The sequence below is a fragment of the Camelus bactrianus genome, chromosome 20 (assembly GCF_048773025.1).
Source record: "Camelus bactrianus isolate YW-2024 breed Bactrian camel chromosome 20, ASM4877302v1, whole genome shotgun sequence".
NCBI lineage: Eukaryota > Metazoa > Chordata > Mammalia > Artiodactyla > Camelidae > Camelus > Camelus bactrianus.
In genome coordinates this window covers 9,143,170-9,158,723 of record NC_133558.1, presented here as the reverse complement: position 1 = coordinate 9,158,723, position 15,554 = coordinate 9,143,170, and the positions used below count along the sequence as shown (strand labels likewise).

The following is a 15,554-nucleotide window of genomic DNA, read 5'->3' as shown; positions in this document are numbered from 1 at the left end:
CAGATGCCAGTCTTGGTGACTGACACATACTTAAGCACTCAGGGCTGTTTTCCAGTGTGTGATTTACTCTCCCCCTTTAATTACCCTGGAGATGGTGAAAAAGAACATTAGAGGCTTGGTTTTTAGGGCAAAGAGTATTCCCTGGAACAGGTCACAAGCAGCACCTTGGTCCTTAGCTAATTCAGGGACGAACTGCATACAGGTTCCAGGATGGCCCATCTCTGCATTTCTAGTAATTTCGAAAATAGAGACCTAGGAGAGGAGTTGCAGTAGTGAATTATGGTCAGTTACAGAAGAGAATTTAACTTACTCCGAGGTAGCCCATAATGTTCAACAGTCCATATTACAGGCAGCTATTTTCCTCTCTTCTCCAACAGCAGCATCCAGGACCTCACACATGGAGGGGCACAGGTGGTTCCGTGGTTCCCCCTCTTGCATTTGCTCCAGGGGCTGCCCAGGTCCCCCTCACACCTTTATGGATAAATGAAAGTCTTGATGCCATCACTAGGTTCCTGTCATCAGCGCAGGCACTGTTCAAACTTCGGGACACAGGAAATAGTGTTTGCAGTGATGATTTATTATAGCTGGGGGCTTTCGCACACCCATACACTTGCATCTTTTATACTAAGTGAGTTTTTTTTTTTTCACCTTTATAGATGCTACCTCTTACCAACGACCCTCATGTAGATCCATGCCTGGAATGATTTTTCCACCAGTGGGCCACGAGTTGTAGTTTGCCAGGCCTGCCTTCTTTTCGGGGCAGAAAGAGCCTTCCAACTTCATCATGGTCCCGCTCTCACATGTGAGCTAACCATGCCCGGAGAAGGCCTTTTCCTTGAAAATGGTAATTTCCATATATTAGAGATAGTTCTGTGCTATGATCTAGTACAATCTGGTATGTATGGGTTGCAAACAAAGCAACTGTTTTCCTTGAAGAAAACTTCAGCAGTTATAGGTGCTAGGGCTCGGCTCCCCTGTTGCCAAGGTCTCCAAACGGTCCTCATCCCTTGACACCCTCATCGGTACCTGGAGGCAGTGTGGCACGGTGGTTTTCAGCATCAGAAGGCAGGTTGTACGACCTTAAGAGAATCACTTAATATCTCTGGATCCATAAAATGGTGAGAGCATTAGGTCAGACAGTCTCCCAAGTTATTTTTGGTACTAAAAATCGGTGATTCAACACTAACAATGGTTGGCAGGCAACTCCGTACACGCTGTTCAGCGAACAGTATCTGTTTATCTCGGTGTTTGGGAAATTTCCCTCTGTTTTTCAAACCCTGCCCATCTTTACTCAATGAGTCTTCGTTACGCATTTCTGACTGCTTTTTTCTTCCATTCATTCATGAGGTCGACTGGCTTCCTTTGCTTTTCTCTCAAAGCAAATGAAGCTATTCAAGCTTGTCCTTAAGCGGAGGTGCAAAAACTAGATCCTCAAAGCAAACATAATAAGGACTATTGAGACGGAATTGTGAAAATCAACACTCAGATTAATAGACGCAATTTAACTAAACAAGCAGGGCTATTATGGAAATTCCCCAGAAACCAGGGTCTCTAAAGCTCAGGCAGAACCAGACTATGGACTGATGGGTTGGGCCCCTGTCACCACGTCTAACTGCTGCCTGAAATGGTGACCTCCTCCGTGTATTTAGGAGTAAAATGCTATCATGTTAAACAGGCAAACAAAAACACCGAAGTGGAGGGCAGAGAGGAATGAAATAGGAATGGTAGCATGTTGATAATTATTGAAACAAGGTAAGGAGGAGGAACACATGGGGTCATTCTCTTTTTTTACTTTTCTGTATATTAAAATTTTTCCAATATAAAAAGTTAAAGAAATGTCAGCCCTGTAGCTGGTCTTACTCTGGAACTAAGAGGTTGCAGAAAGAAGGGTAGAAGGCTCTAGAAATCCATCTGGCTGAAGTCCCTGAAGGCATCCACGAGGGAGGATGCTGAGTATCCATCATTCAGCCGTTAACACCTTTGGGAGTTCCAGAACAGTCCCATAATGATTTTACTAACATCCCAGCTCCTCCTCGGAGAAATGCAATCATTGTCACAGCATACCCAAAGGTGGACCATAACCTTGATGAAATTAATTAGACAAAGCCCAGGAAATTCTTTTCTTCTGCTTCATATATGTTTGTTTGACCTCACCTTCTCCCACCGGGCAATAGTTTGTGGTATATTTATACAATGGAATGCTACTCAGCCATAAAAAAGGAATAAGATGATGCCATTTGCAGCAACATGGATGGACCTGGAGATTGTCGTTCTAAGTGAAGGAAGCCAGAAAGAGAAGGAAAAATACCACATGATATCACTTACATGTGGAATCTAAAAAAAAAACAACGAAATTACTTACAAAACTGACTCTTGGCATAGAAAACAAACTGATGGTTATCAGAGGGGGAAGGAGGTGGGAAGGGATAAATTGGGAGTCTGAGATTTGCAGATGAAAAATAAATTAAATAAAATAAGTAAGTGGAGGGCTGAGCGCACAGCTGTAACTTGTGGTTTGACCTTGGACATACCCTGACAACCACAGCCCAAAGCCGCCACTCGCCCCAGGCTGCATCCCTTTGCTCTGGAGGTGGGCTGTTCCCCTTTCAGGCCCACACCCTTGATTCTGGAATCTTGACCCAGGCTGGCAGCTCCAGGCCACTTGGAGAGAGAAGCACAGGGTTGTGAATGACCTTGTCCCACCTTTACAACCACCTGGCCAGACCTTCAAGGCCCCACCTCTGAGCCCCAGGAAGTCCTGTAGACCCAGAAGGAAGCCCTGGCCCAGTCCCAGCCCTTTCTCAGCAGTCAGGAACACCTCCCTGGGAGCAGGCAGTTGACAGCTGTCTCAATTCCTTCCTCTTTAATACTTTGTCACTCATCTCTCTCTACAGGCATGAATTATCTATGAATAGATGGTACATCCATTTATTCACTCATTGGTATATCAAATATCTATTAAGCACATTCTACATGACAGACCTGGACAAGCTCGGGGAGGGCAATAGAGTATGAGATGCTTCTTTACCTTTAAGGTCTTTCCAGGCCAGGAATTCTGTTTCTTTGTTTCAGCGCCCAGGGTGGTAGCTGACCCTTAGTGGTTATGCAGTGTGTCCCTGTTACTATTAATGGAAGTGGCCAGGGCCGCCCATGTGGAGCAGCAGACCCAGGACAAATCACACCTTACAAGAGTGCTTCGCTGCCCCCGTCGCTTCTTTCAGGAGGTAACTCTGATTAAATGAACAACAGGAAAACCCTGGGAAAGAAACAAAAGGAATTGTCCCAAAAGGGCAACTTGCAGCTGGAGGTGCAGGTGAAGGAAGCAGGGGGTGAGGTGGGGCGAGGAGAAGATGTCATCGGTGGGCTGGCAGGGAAAGTCCTCAGCGTGGGAACCTGTAAAGCCTCTGAACAGGTTTTCAAGTAGAACCTCCCACTGTCCTTTTCCCATTCCCCTCGCCCCAAAGTAGTTCTGGCTGCCTGATTAAAAACATCACAGGGCACTGGCCAGGCACTAGGCCAGGACTGAGCAGCCCTGTACTCACATATTGTACGCTAAGTACAACCCTGAGTAAGGACCCATGAGCCAGGAGAGGCCAGGAGGCCCTTCCTCTCTCTGCAGTGTCTTTATTCTCCTGTTCTCCAAGCAGAAAGCCAGAGCTGAGGATTAAAACACTATGACTGCGCCCTACACCTCCTACTGGAGAAAACCAGAGACAAAGGACAGAACGGCTGGAGGAGAGAAAACCCCCGGGACAAGGACGAAAGACTGCCCTTGAGTAGCTGAGCGTCCTCGAGTTCTCTGCTAAATTTACTCTCTTGTATCATGGTTCCCCACGCTGCCCCACAGGAGAGTCACGAGAACCAAGGAAATAATAGATGTGAAAAGCATTTCAACGGTTCCTGCCTTAACCTTTCATCTGTAAAACGGGCACAGTCATAGCACCTACCTCATAGGGTTATTGCAAAGATGAGCGTTAATGTATATATATAAAGTGTTCAGAATAGTGGCAAAGACAGAGTAAGCATTTATGTAAATGTTCACTATATTAAAAGTCAGATCTGGGCAGGACATAGATGGTACAAAAAGTTTAACTAAGAGTTACTAAACGTCGATACCATTTACAGAGGTGGTGGTGGGTTTCAGGAGTCAACGCGGGATGGGGAAATGTGCAAGGATGGAGCTGTCGAGGAGACGAGGCAGGGATCAGAGGACTGAGCACACCGTTCTCTCCTCCCTTCTCTGATCTCCTGCCTATGTCTCCATCACCCAAACCAACCACAAGCAGAGGGCAGGTCCAGGTGATGCTGTCCGTGGGGCCAGCCTCGGGGGGCACAGAGCATGGATCTGACGGACGCAAAGCAAGAATAACCAGCACGGCTGTTCTTAGTAGTGATCTTGGTACTAGCATTAACCAGTGCAGACTCGTGTTATTGTTATTAACACTGGGCATCTCTAATAACGGGAATTGCCGCTTTTGTTATAGATTTGAGTTTTACTCTTAAATGGCTTTCTGTTTGAAGGATGTGTCGACGTCACTGTTTCATTTGGGCAGCTCTGTTGTCCAAGTTAAAGAGCAACCAGAGCCCAGAGCAACTGGGGTCTCGTCCTGAGCTGGAATCTCAAGCACTTGCCTGCCTGCAGTCCACCTCCCGTCCTGAGAAGTCTCAACTTCCTTTCATATAAAAGGGAGAGACGAGTTCTAACTCTTACAGCGCAGTTGTGAAAAAGAATACCCTGCCAGATCAGTACCAATATGAGGAACTGGCAGATATAAAATTCTAAAATATTTCTTAATATTATGCACGAGTTCTGACTTAACAAGCCTGGCATATTGTGGCTACCCTGTTAAAAAAAATCCGCTGATCATTTTTCACAACTTATTTATTCTTGGTGCCTATTTCCCTTCCAAGGAAGGAAGGGGATAAAAGAACTTTAACATCTTTTTTCTTTACAGAGTGCTTTTTACATTATTCCTGAAATGCACTTCCACACAGAGAATATATTTCGGGGGTCTGCCTTCTGATTCTTTTTTTTTTAAATCTAAATTATTTTCTATAGACTTTTTAAGCACTTTGTTCACCTAAATGTGTGTATTTCTGCTCTAATTGAAATTCCTAAATAGTCACTTTCTGAACTGTCAAAATTGTAAGGCTGTTGATGGGCGCAGCACTGGGGTTTCCATGGCAACTACTTTCATTGCCTAGGCGACGCTGGTCTGGTGATATCACCACTGAACTGGCTCAACTCTTGAAAATTTGGCGCCTCCCAAAAATGTGCAAGTATGTCCTGAAACTTTAACGGGCTTTTATTTTTAATGGCTGGCACCAAGCTTGGATCTGCCAGGACTCAGGAAGCAGCAGCTCTGAGTTTCATTGTGCAGCGGATGGGAGATTTGACAAGCATGCTCATACCACCAGATCCTATCTGGATGGTGATGTTTTATGCGACTAGCTCACAAATAACATTACCATCAGTCATGGCGGCTGAGATGCAAGTAGAGTTAGGTGACAGAATCTTAGTTCGCTCAAGAGATAATAAGATGCTTCTGAATGTCACAGTTGGAGTTTAGATGGTCTCACAACCCTGTTTTTCTCTTTTCCTGCTTTCTCTTTTTGTTTATTCTTTCTCTCTTTCCCTCCTTCTTTCCTTCTTTCTCTTTTCTCTCTCGTCTGAAGAGACGAGGAACACTGAAAGCTGGAAACATCATGATTTGTTCATTTTGGATGTCTGTTCATTTAGGATGTAGTGTGTCATTCCTAAACTACCTCCTGTTAAACTGTTTGTGGGAAAGTTCCATTCAAAATAAATCATTTCTTTATAAGCAGTTTTATTGGTGCGTGGTCAAAAATTACCCAGGGAGAAGGAGATCATTTAGCTTGCCTTTTTTTTTTTTTTTTTTCCCTGTCTATGGAACTCAAGTTTCTTCTAATTACATCCGGAGGATCATTTAAACAGGGTGGTCCATTTTAAAGCAGCCACATTTAAATCTACTTTGCATTAAATGAGCCCGCTTTTAGATGAGTTTGGCTGGCTCAAGAATACATCACAAAATGCAAATCTGATGATAAATAAAGCTTTGGCTACATCAAGGAAACGGGGAGCATTTCAAAAAATGATGTTAGCACTGACTGCTAAGTGAAATGGCATTCCTTGAACACTCCGCATATTTTAAACATTCAAATGTATGCCGCAGAATCAAATATGTCCATTTGATATGTGGCAATTCGTAAGTAACACAAAATAAGAAGATGGGGTGCGAGCTTTCCCTCACAAGTGAACACTAGTGAAAAGACAAGGGTGGGAAAGGGCTGTTGGAAGTCAGGAGAATGAGGAAATGGCTCTGCATACTCACTGCAGGAGTCATTTCAAAGTAACCCGCGGGCAGGATGCGGGGCGCCCTGTGCCAGTTACTCCGCATCTCCTTGGGACCTGCTGCTGCTGCTGAGTTGTTGCCGCGCTCGGTTTGGCTCTCAGGAGAAGAAGGAGGTCCTGAAAAGGGGAGACTATAAGGTAGGACTCAAAATAATTTAATGGGCTTTTAAAACAAAACAGTTCAGACTGTACATACCAAAAAAAAAAAAAAAAAGATTATTCCCTTTGAAGTATTTACCAGTGACCGAACTCAACCTCCAGTCCCTCTCCCCTTCCCAGGGCTCAGAGGGTAGGGCTGAAATTCCAACCCTCTGATCACCTGCTTGGTTTCTCTGGCACCAGTCTGGATCCTGAAGTGATCTCAGAGCCCTGAAAAGAGCCACCTCATTAGCATAAACTCAGGTAGGGCAGAAAGGGGCGCGTTATGAATAAGAAAAGACACTCCTATCACTCAGGATATTCCGAGGGTGTCTGGAGCCCTGTGCTGAGGACAAAGACCACTGCGTTCTTTATTTTATCACTGTGGTCTACAGCAGGAAGCTTCCAACTAGGGCACCAGCAGTACCCCTTAATCTCCCACCCGCAGGTGCGAGTGGCCCCCAACCTTAGAGGTGGGTCAGTTTCCCCTCCCTTGAACGTGGGCCGACCGTGTGACTGGCTTTGACTAACGGAATGCAAAGAAAGTGACATTCCTGAACTTCTGAGCCCAGGTGTTAAAAGAGCTGGTGGCGTCTACTTTTTCTCTTGGGGAACGAACATTCCCTTTGGAAGTCAGCTGTCATGCTTTCAGAATCTCAGGTCAGATGTTTGGATGACCAGAGAACACACTGAAAGAGACCCTGGAGGATGAGCCACCCTGCTGAATGCAGCCACGTCATGACTTCAACTATACCACGTGGAGCAGAAGAACCTCCCAGCTGATCCAAGCCAACTTAGAGCATGGGGACAAATCACACACTTCTGTAGTTTTAAGCCAATAAATTCAGGGCAGTTTGTTACAGAGCAGCAGGTAACTGAAACATGGGCCTGTTGATAATCTGATAGTTTAGTATCTTAGCAACAGAACCTCACAAAATGTCCTTCCCAGAAGCATCTCTGTTGTGCAGAATTCTGTTACACAGAGAAGAGTGTTAAAGTGAGGCTCCATGTAGGAAAAATTTTGAGGACCATGTCATATTGAAAGGTTACAATCTTGAGCCTGGTTAATTCTGATCGTGCTCTCTCCAGTGTTTCTTTTCTCTGTCTTCCTGTCATCAGTTCTCTGCACTTTTCTGTATCCTAGTTTACTCACTTGGTGACCCTAATATAAGGACTAACTATAAACTCATGAATCTTCTTCCTAAGCAGCTATGCAAAGACTTGCTTAGCCAAGTAGGCTTTTTGCTACTTATTATAGTTACCATTTTCATTGCTTAATTTTGTAGAACCTATAACCAAAGCCCCAACAGTTGGTATTTTAAGAAAAAAGAAGAAATTTATATTTTTCTTAACAAGCTCAAGAGGAGAGAACATGGCTGGCAGGGCAGATCTACACCATGTGGTCATGCAGGGATCCAGGTTCCTTCCATCATGCTGCTCTGCCACCTCCCAGGGCACGGTCAGTGCTGGATTCCTGGGGTTCCTGGAGGATGGTTAAAGTCTTGGAGGAACTCATACACAATATTTTAAACCAAAGTCTGGAAATGACCCACAAGCACTTCCATCCCCCACTGCGACCTATGTCATGTGGCCACACCTGGTAGTCAGTCACCTGCTGGGTAGCCATGTGCCCAGGGAGCATCTTATCACTATGGCAGCCACATACTCAGATTCTACATTTCTCATAGGGAAGAAAGAATGGGTTTTGGTTAAATAATTAGAAATATGTACCACAGATATCTTGCAGTCTTTGAAGACAATCTCAGAAAAAAAATGGCATTTCAAAAAAAAAAAAAACGAATAGCAGCAGCATGATTGTAATAATTAGCTTGGCCACCAATGTAAAAGCATGACAGCTGACTTCCAAAGGGAACAGAAAGTTGAGAGAGAAAAAGTAGACGCCACCAGCTCTTTTAACACCTGGGCTCAGAAGTTCAGGAATGTCACTTTCTTTGCATTCCGTTAGTCAAAGCCAGTCACACGGTCGGCCCACGTTCAAGGAAGGGGAAATTGACCCACCTCTAAGGTTGGGGGCCACTCGCACCTGCGGGTGGGAGATTAAGGGGTACTGTTGGTGCCCTAGTTGGAAGCTTCCTGCTGTAGACCACAGTGATAAAATAAAGAACGCAGTGGTCTTTGTCCTCAGCACAGGGCTCCAGACACCCTGGGAATATCCTGAGTGATAGGAGTGTCTTTTCTTATTCATAACGCGCCCCTTTCTGCCCTACCTGAGTTTATGCTAATGAGGTGGCTCTTTTCAGGGCTCTGAGATCACTTCAGGATCCAGATTGGTGCCAGAGAAACCAAGCAGGTGATCAGAGGGTTGGAATTTCAGCCCTACCCTCTGAGCCCTGGGAATGGGAGAGGAACTGGAGGTTGAGTTTGGTCACTGGTCAGTGATTTAATCAACCATACCTACTCATGAAACCTTGATTAAAAAAACAAAAAACAAAAAGCAAGGAGGCTAAGAGAGCCTCCTGGTTGGTGGACGCACTGCTGTGCTGAGAGAGCAGCACACATGGGTTCCACGAGGAGAAGGCATGGAAGCTCCATCATCACATCCGCCCCGTTCCCAAGATCCTTCCCTGAGCGTGTCTTCATCCGAATGTTCATTGTATGCTTTATAATAAAATGCTAATTGTGAGTATAGCACTTCCATGAGTTTGGTGAGTCATTCTAGTGAATGCTTGAATCAGAAGGAATCAAGGAAGCCACGGAATTTATAGCCAAGACGGCAGAAGTGTTGGCAGCCTTCGGACCCCACTTGTGGCTGGTGCCTGAAGGAGGGGCAGCCTTGTTAGAGAGCTTGCCCTTCCACTTGTGGGATCTGATGCAAACTCTGGTTAGTTAACGTCAGAATTGAACTGAATTGTGGACACCAGGTTGGTGTCGGAGAATTGGCGTCGGATTACAATGTCAGCCTGTGGCTGAAACAAAGGTCCCAGGATGCAGAGGGCTTGGGTTTAACTGCTCATACTCTTACTCTCCACGTGGCTTCTCACGAAGACTCAATTTTCTCATCAGGTGATGGTTAAAGGACCATATCTACATTCAGGGCTAATATGAAGGTTAAACATACAGGAAAAACACTTTATGAACTGAGGAACACAAAGCAAACATTAGCTACTATTGTGGCCCAGACTCTAATGTATAATCAAAAATCTTATTTATAACCCAACAAGAGCTTTGTGGCCCCATTTTTACCCTTTTTCACGTCAAGTGAGAGAAATGATGAATGTAGATTCCCAAAGCTAAAGATATAAATTTGGTTCCATGTGTCTTTTGTGTGCATGTCTGGGATTTTTTCAACCAAGTTTTTTCCACTCCGTTCCAGGCAGAAAGTCGACAATTTCTTCTCATGAATCATCTTTCTGTGGCACACTTCCACACCCGGCAGAAAAATTATGTGAGGCCACGGTCTCTACTGGCCCACACTCAAAGAAAACATGCACAGCCCAACTCCATGTGGTCTTTGAGTCATTCCTCAGATCCTGAACTCTCTCAGCCCTGGAATCGGAGTTGGTTAGTGGGAATCCCAGCTGGATGCTTTGCGCACAGTTGCTCTCCAGAGTCGGCAGAAGGGGATGGTGATGGAGTAATGTGAAAAAGCACGTTCACTTGCTGCATCCACTCATGAAAATGAGGCTCTACCTCTGAAACAAAGATGAAACGAACCTGTGTGATTTTTTAACAGTTTAAGACTCTGGTTTAGTAGGATGCTACTTTCCCAGGAACTCGATGACCCAACCCAAAGACGGTCAAGGACAGGGAATATATTGTGGACCGACTGTGTACCTAGGAATGTAGGGATTAAGAAAGATGAGAAAAACACCCAACACCCGAATTCAAACATGTATTGAGAACTTCCTTCCTTCACTGAAACACAGTCTGGGACCTCAAGGTCTCTATGCACGTACACACACACGCACATGCACATACAGAGACACACACTGTCTCTTTGAAGAGACAATATATATAATGAGTATATTGACACTTTACGTTATCATCGTCAGGGTCTTACAAAGGAAAGCCAAGAATAGATCCTCAATGCTCTATGTACCGGTTTCTCTTCATGGATGGAGCCTGAGACCCAGGCACTGGACTTAACTTGCCAAAAACTCACCAAGTCTGACTTGATGTGCTGAGAAAAGCATTTCCTTCTTGTTAAATGACCTTGCCTCATCCTGGACCCGTAAAAAGAAAGCTTTCAGATCATTTGTCTCCATCACAAAACTTATAAAAATGAGGATTTAAAAAAAAAAAAACTTAAATTATTTTGGCCCATAAGTTTCAGATGGGGTTGTATATTTCCCTAAAGGGTCAAAAATAGAACATTTATTAAATGGCAAGTTATTCAAAAACCAGCACAGGCCCCAGTTGTCTTTCAAAAGCTCTGATTTACTGCATATTTCTCCCTTGAGAAAGGCTTTTTTAAAATGTTCATTTCCATTTTAAGAGGCTGAGGGCTTTGATCTGTTGGGAGCATTCTTCTGTCCCTGCCTGGGGCCGGTAGGCTACTCCAGGCAGAGCTGGAGACTTGCTCTCAGGGCCTGTATTTTCCCCTGGCCTCCCCTGGCATCCAAACAGCATCTCCGGCATCTGCATTCCCCCTGGTTAACGTGGAGGTCCGAGCCGGTGAGTCACCACACCAGGGGACGTGGGGCCACCTCTGTTCTTCACTCCTCTGGAAGGACCCTGCTGCCAGGACATCAGACAAAGGCAAGATAGGCTTTGGCATCCCTTGACCCAGTGGCAGCTGCCAGGCCTTCCTTTAAATTATTCAGAATCCCATAATCAATTTACCCTTGTTACTCCAATAAAGTCAAATCACAGCCTTTATGATATTAGAGTGCATTCTGCTTTTGAAAGACTTTTGTCTTCATTTCTTTAGCTTTGCACGGGGGCTGCTGATACGGGCACAGAGTCCGCTGGGCATGCATTTTTTTCTATTGTAGATGAGTGGGAAGATAAAGGGTGACGTGGGTCACTTTCAGTATCAAAAACTCTCGCCCGGCTTTGTTTTCAAATGACACCACACTTGTGCCTGTGGGACCACCTCCGGCCCTCACTGCACCTTAGCGCAAACTAGAGAGGCTGCCCTGAAAGGGCAGGTTCAAGTCCCTCCCAGGTACTCATCTTGGTGAGCCACCAACATGCTAGGTTTTAGCTCCCACGCACCTTACAACTGTAGGCACAGTGTGCCTGCCCTCCTGGTTTCAGCGCCCTGCCCACATCTGCCCCAGACACACACACACAGACACACAAACACACACACACACAGAAATCACGAAGGCGGCACCAGATGTTCCTTCCAGTACTAAACAGTTCATTATTCTTGCCCCTCCTCCCTTCCTCTTCTCTTCTCCTTTCTCTCCTCCTCCCCATCCCCTCTCTCTCCCATTCTCTCTGCAGCAATATAGTGAAAGCGTATATAAGCTTTGCATGCAGTCAGCCTGAAGAGGCTCCTCCAATAATTCAGGGCTGGGCCACACTCAGAGGGAGCTGGCCCTCAGCACTTCATCACTGGGCTGTTCCGTTGAGTCTATTCCACACGCCAGATGACTGTTAGTAGGAACAGGCCCAGAGGGATGCAGAGACAGAATGAACCCTTGATGGAGGCGGGCCCGCCTGCCCTCGGCTCCCGCTGCGACCTTTCACAGGTAAATGACATGTACAGCCGTAAAAAACCCACAACTCTCCCATTTTCCCATAGCACATTTTGTTTGTTTGTCAGATTACACATTCAATCAATGGTGAGAAGCCACTGCACTGTCCGAGGAGTCGCATAATCCGGTGTAAACCCTGGGCTCTACGGGCAGAAAGGAAACCAATCCAAACAGTTTTCTACAGGCTGTGACCCACTGCAGAGAGAAAGAAGCAATAACAAGGGTTTTTTTTTCTCCAGCTGACTTTCTATGGCAGGGAGGGAAAGAAATTGTGTTCCCCAGGAGAAAGTGATTAATTTTATTTTATTTTATTTTATTTTATTTTTGTAGCTGCAGGCAGCCTGTGGATAAGTGGGTATTACGATCCTGGTACATCTCTAATTAATAAGATCAATTGCCACTGTATTTTCTTTTACAAACTCATTTAGATATGTCAGGGCTGCAATTATTTTGAGAACGATCTGGCTTTACGCTTATTCATCTTTCCTCTTCCTCAAGGAGAAAGTAAAACTGTCAGCTTAAATGCCCTTTGAAGTCTGTTTTAGATCCTTGATTGAAAATTAAAAACAAAGTCACTATCCTAGTGCCACTTACAGGGTCAGAGTTCCTGTCCTCACATTGGAGTGTGTGTGTGTGTGTGTGTGTGTGTGAGACTGCATTAATTTCTGTTTTTAAAAGGGTCACATCTTGGCTTTCTAATAACACATTGCATCCCTTTGCCTTAATCTCTTTAGATCTACAAGAACCTTGAAGTTTTATATTATTTTAAAACTGAGAAGCACCGGGCAGTCATTATGCTTAACTGTTGTTTTTCAATTCGGAGAAGGATCTCTAGCCAAATAGACATTGTAAGTCTTGGTAGAAACCTGGAGGATGGTTTAGGAAGCTTCAGTCACCAAATTCCTGCCTCCTGCAGTAATTACCACCAATTGAATGTGCAGAAATCAGCCCCCACTCCTGAGGACTCAGATGTCACTCCACCGGGTGGAAGCGCCCGCCATCCCTTCTCCAAGTCTGTGTGCCCAGCCCCGACAGCTTCACCACCAAAAAACCCAAGAACCTTCCCGGTCGTTCCAGCCCTCTCTGCGAAGTCCCCCATGGACCCAGACACACAAACTCGGCCATCCCTGCAGTGCCAGAGGAATGCTTCTAGACACTCCATCTGGGAAGGGTGAACCCACACTGTTTCAAAGATGACTTAAACCTTTTCTTGGAGAAGACAGGCTGGCACGAGGCTAACACATCAAAGAAACTGCCCTGAACCGAAGCAGCCATCTCTCCCCGGCCATACCCTGCCAGCTTCACCCACCCTCGCCGTCTGTCTGATTTGTCTTTAAGGTTTTAACACCATCCCTCTGTTGACAAATGAATACTTCTCTGGAAAATGAGGTATTTCCAGAAGCTGGCAGACACGGACTGGAGCGCACAGCTCTGGCTCCCTCAATCCATTATTTGAACGGGAGAGGCCTGGAGGTTTGTGCTAGCATTACACTCAAGTTGATGATAAATGTGGTCTGGCCGGGGTGGTAATAAGGGACTTTCTAGCCAGGTCCTGTCTAGACCTCGGTTTGTTAGGGAGTGAAAACCACAAAGGGGGAAGCGGGGGCTACAGTTCCCTGCTCCTCAGAGAAACTGTCCTCGGGGAGATGGAGCCACATTTCAAGTCCGAACCCCCGTCCGGCCCCCCACGGCGGCTGCTGTAAATAACATTAGCCTGTCTTTCAGCGAGCTCCGGGAAGCTTAGACCCTGAACACGCTGTTTGTTGTCTGTAGTTGTGCATTAGGCTCAGTACTGTCAAGTCTAATTATTCTCATTAAGGCCTGAAAGTTTTAGGGATTAATTAAGCAGAGAGCAAGAGCTTATGCAGAACAGCAATATTTTCCCCCTCAAGGATTAGCCCGTCATCCTGGTGGGGTTTTCCTTGAACGCCGTCCATTACTTAATAAGATAGCAAAGTGTGGAGCTCATATAATATGGATTAGAAATAGCCGACATTTCACATGTGCTATTCAGCCATGAAAATAAGTCCTGGCCCTTTTGCCCATAACCCAGAAGGCTCGCTAATGAGAACCAGGCAGCGGGGCTAATGAGAAATCCAATACGTGCTGTTTCCTCCCCGCTTCCTTTCAGTTTACTTTCCATGGAATCCAATGTGTGTAGGAGGAGTCTGGGTCCATGCTAGCATTCCTCTCTTTACTTGGTAGGAATCTTAGAAATTACCTAATTCTACCCGCTCTGCGATGGATGCTGAAACTGGGATTCAGTGATTTGCTCAAAGGCCCGGTAGTCACCAGTGGCAGGAAACTTCTGGGAGCACTGACATTCATCAGGTCAATTAGGATGGTGAGGGTCCTTTGCGCTGAGGGTTTCGCGTGACCCCAAACTCAGCAGAAACAAGATGGTCTCACAGCAAAAAGGAGGTGACCTTGAGGACCTAATTTGCATGTGAGCCGCAGGGAATGCTGGGACGCCTGGAAGTGCCACAAAGTGTCCTGTCTGATGAACAACTGCAAGGCTTTCTGAGGAAATGGGGGAAACGGATGGAGAGTTAGGCCCTGGCGTCGCCAGATACAAAAAGGAGAGACAGACATGGGTAATCACCTTTGCCTTACCCCGTTAGTGTGCGTTTCCAGCAAGGCAGATTTTCAGAGGGGTGTTTGTGCCGTTCGTTTCTCACACCTCACACAAAGGCACCGCTCTCACTTGGTGATTTGACACGGAGCATTCAGCTCCCCCACGCTCCCAAGTCCACTCACTCCCTCCCTGGTCTCTTTAGATTGGCCCCTGATGCATGCCTAGGACTTGGGCTGGAGCAGGGCCAGAATGCCTAGGGCTGATCTGTGCTGAGCTCTGGCTTCTGCCCGGCAGAGGTGGAGGTACCATGCCTACCCCAGGCCCCGCCATTCCCTGCTGGCTCCCCCTTTACCCCAACGTGTCTCCACCAGCCGCACTCACAGGACTGCCCAGCATCCTGCAGGTGGCCAGAGCGAGCACACGCCATAGACCCCAGCTGGAATACAGCCAGGAAGAACCAGCTTGGCTGCCAGGCTGGATCAGGAACCTCAGTGTACCCCCCTTTCTTGCTTCTGGGGAACTCGTTTTGGCTTCTCAAAGAAGGCAGCAGGAGAAGCGTAGCTCGTAGAGGCTGAATTCACTGGGCAGAACCAGGTCCCAAGAGGCCATGGGTGACAGCACAAATGGGAGCAGTGGCCACCACTGCTGTCATCAGCTGGCACCGCTCCCTGAACGTGACATGTCCCTCCAGCTCCTTTGCTCATAACGAGCTGTCATCCCCTCCCCAATTCTCCAGGGCACTTTGCTTTTAGTTCTTTTTGTTTTCTAAATGCTATATTTGCTTGCATGTCTCTCTCTCTCT

The 15,554-nt window shown here is 46.2% G+C and overlaps 1 long non-coding RNA gene across 4 annotated transcripts in view; it reads right to left on the bottom strand.

The window, feature by feature from the left end:
* The window catches only part of LOC105061602 (uncharacterized), a 71,803-nt gene that overhangs the window by 1,531 nt on the left and 54,718 nt on the right, over window positions 1–15,554 (bottom strand). For 2 of the 4 annotated variants that reach the window (XR_012500973.1, XR_012500972.1), the window contains 3 exons: window positions 8,927–10,164; window positions 6,354–6,490; window positions 311–3,256 (listed from right to left, as the gene is read on the bottom strand). This is a non-coding gene — a long non-coding RNA (uncharacterized LOC105061602). The remainder of the gene's footprint in view (window positions 1–310; window positions 3,257–6,353; window positions 6,491–8,926; window positions 10,165–15,554) is intronic. The other 2 variants (XR_006721533.2, XR_012500974.1) reach the window with 2 other exon arrangements.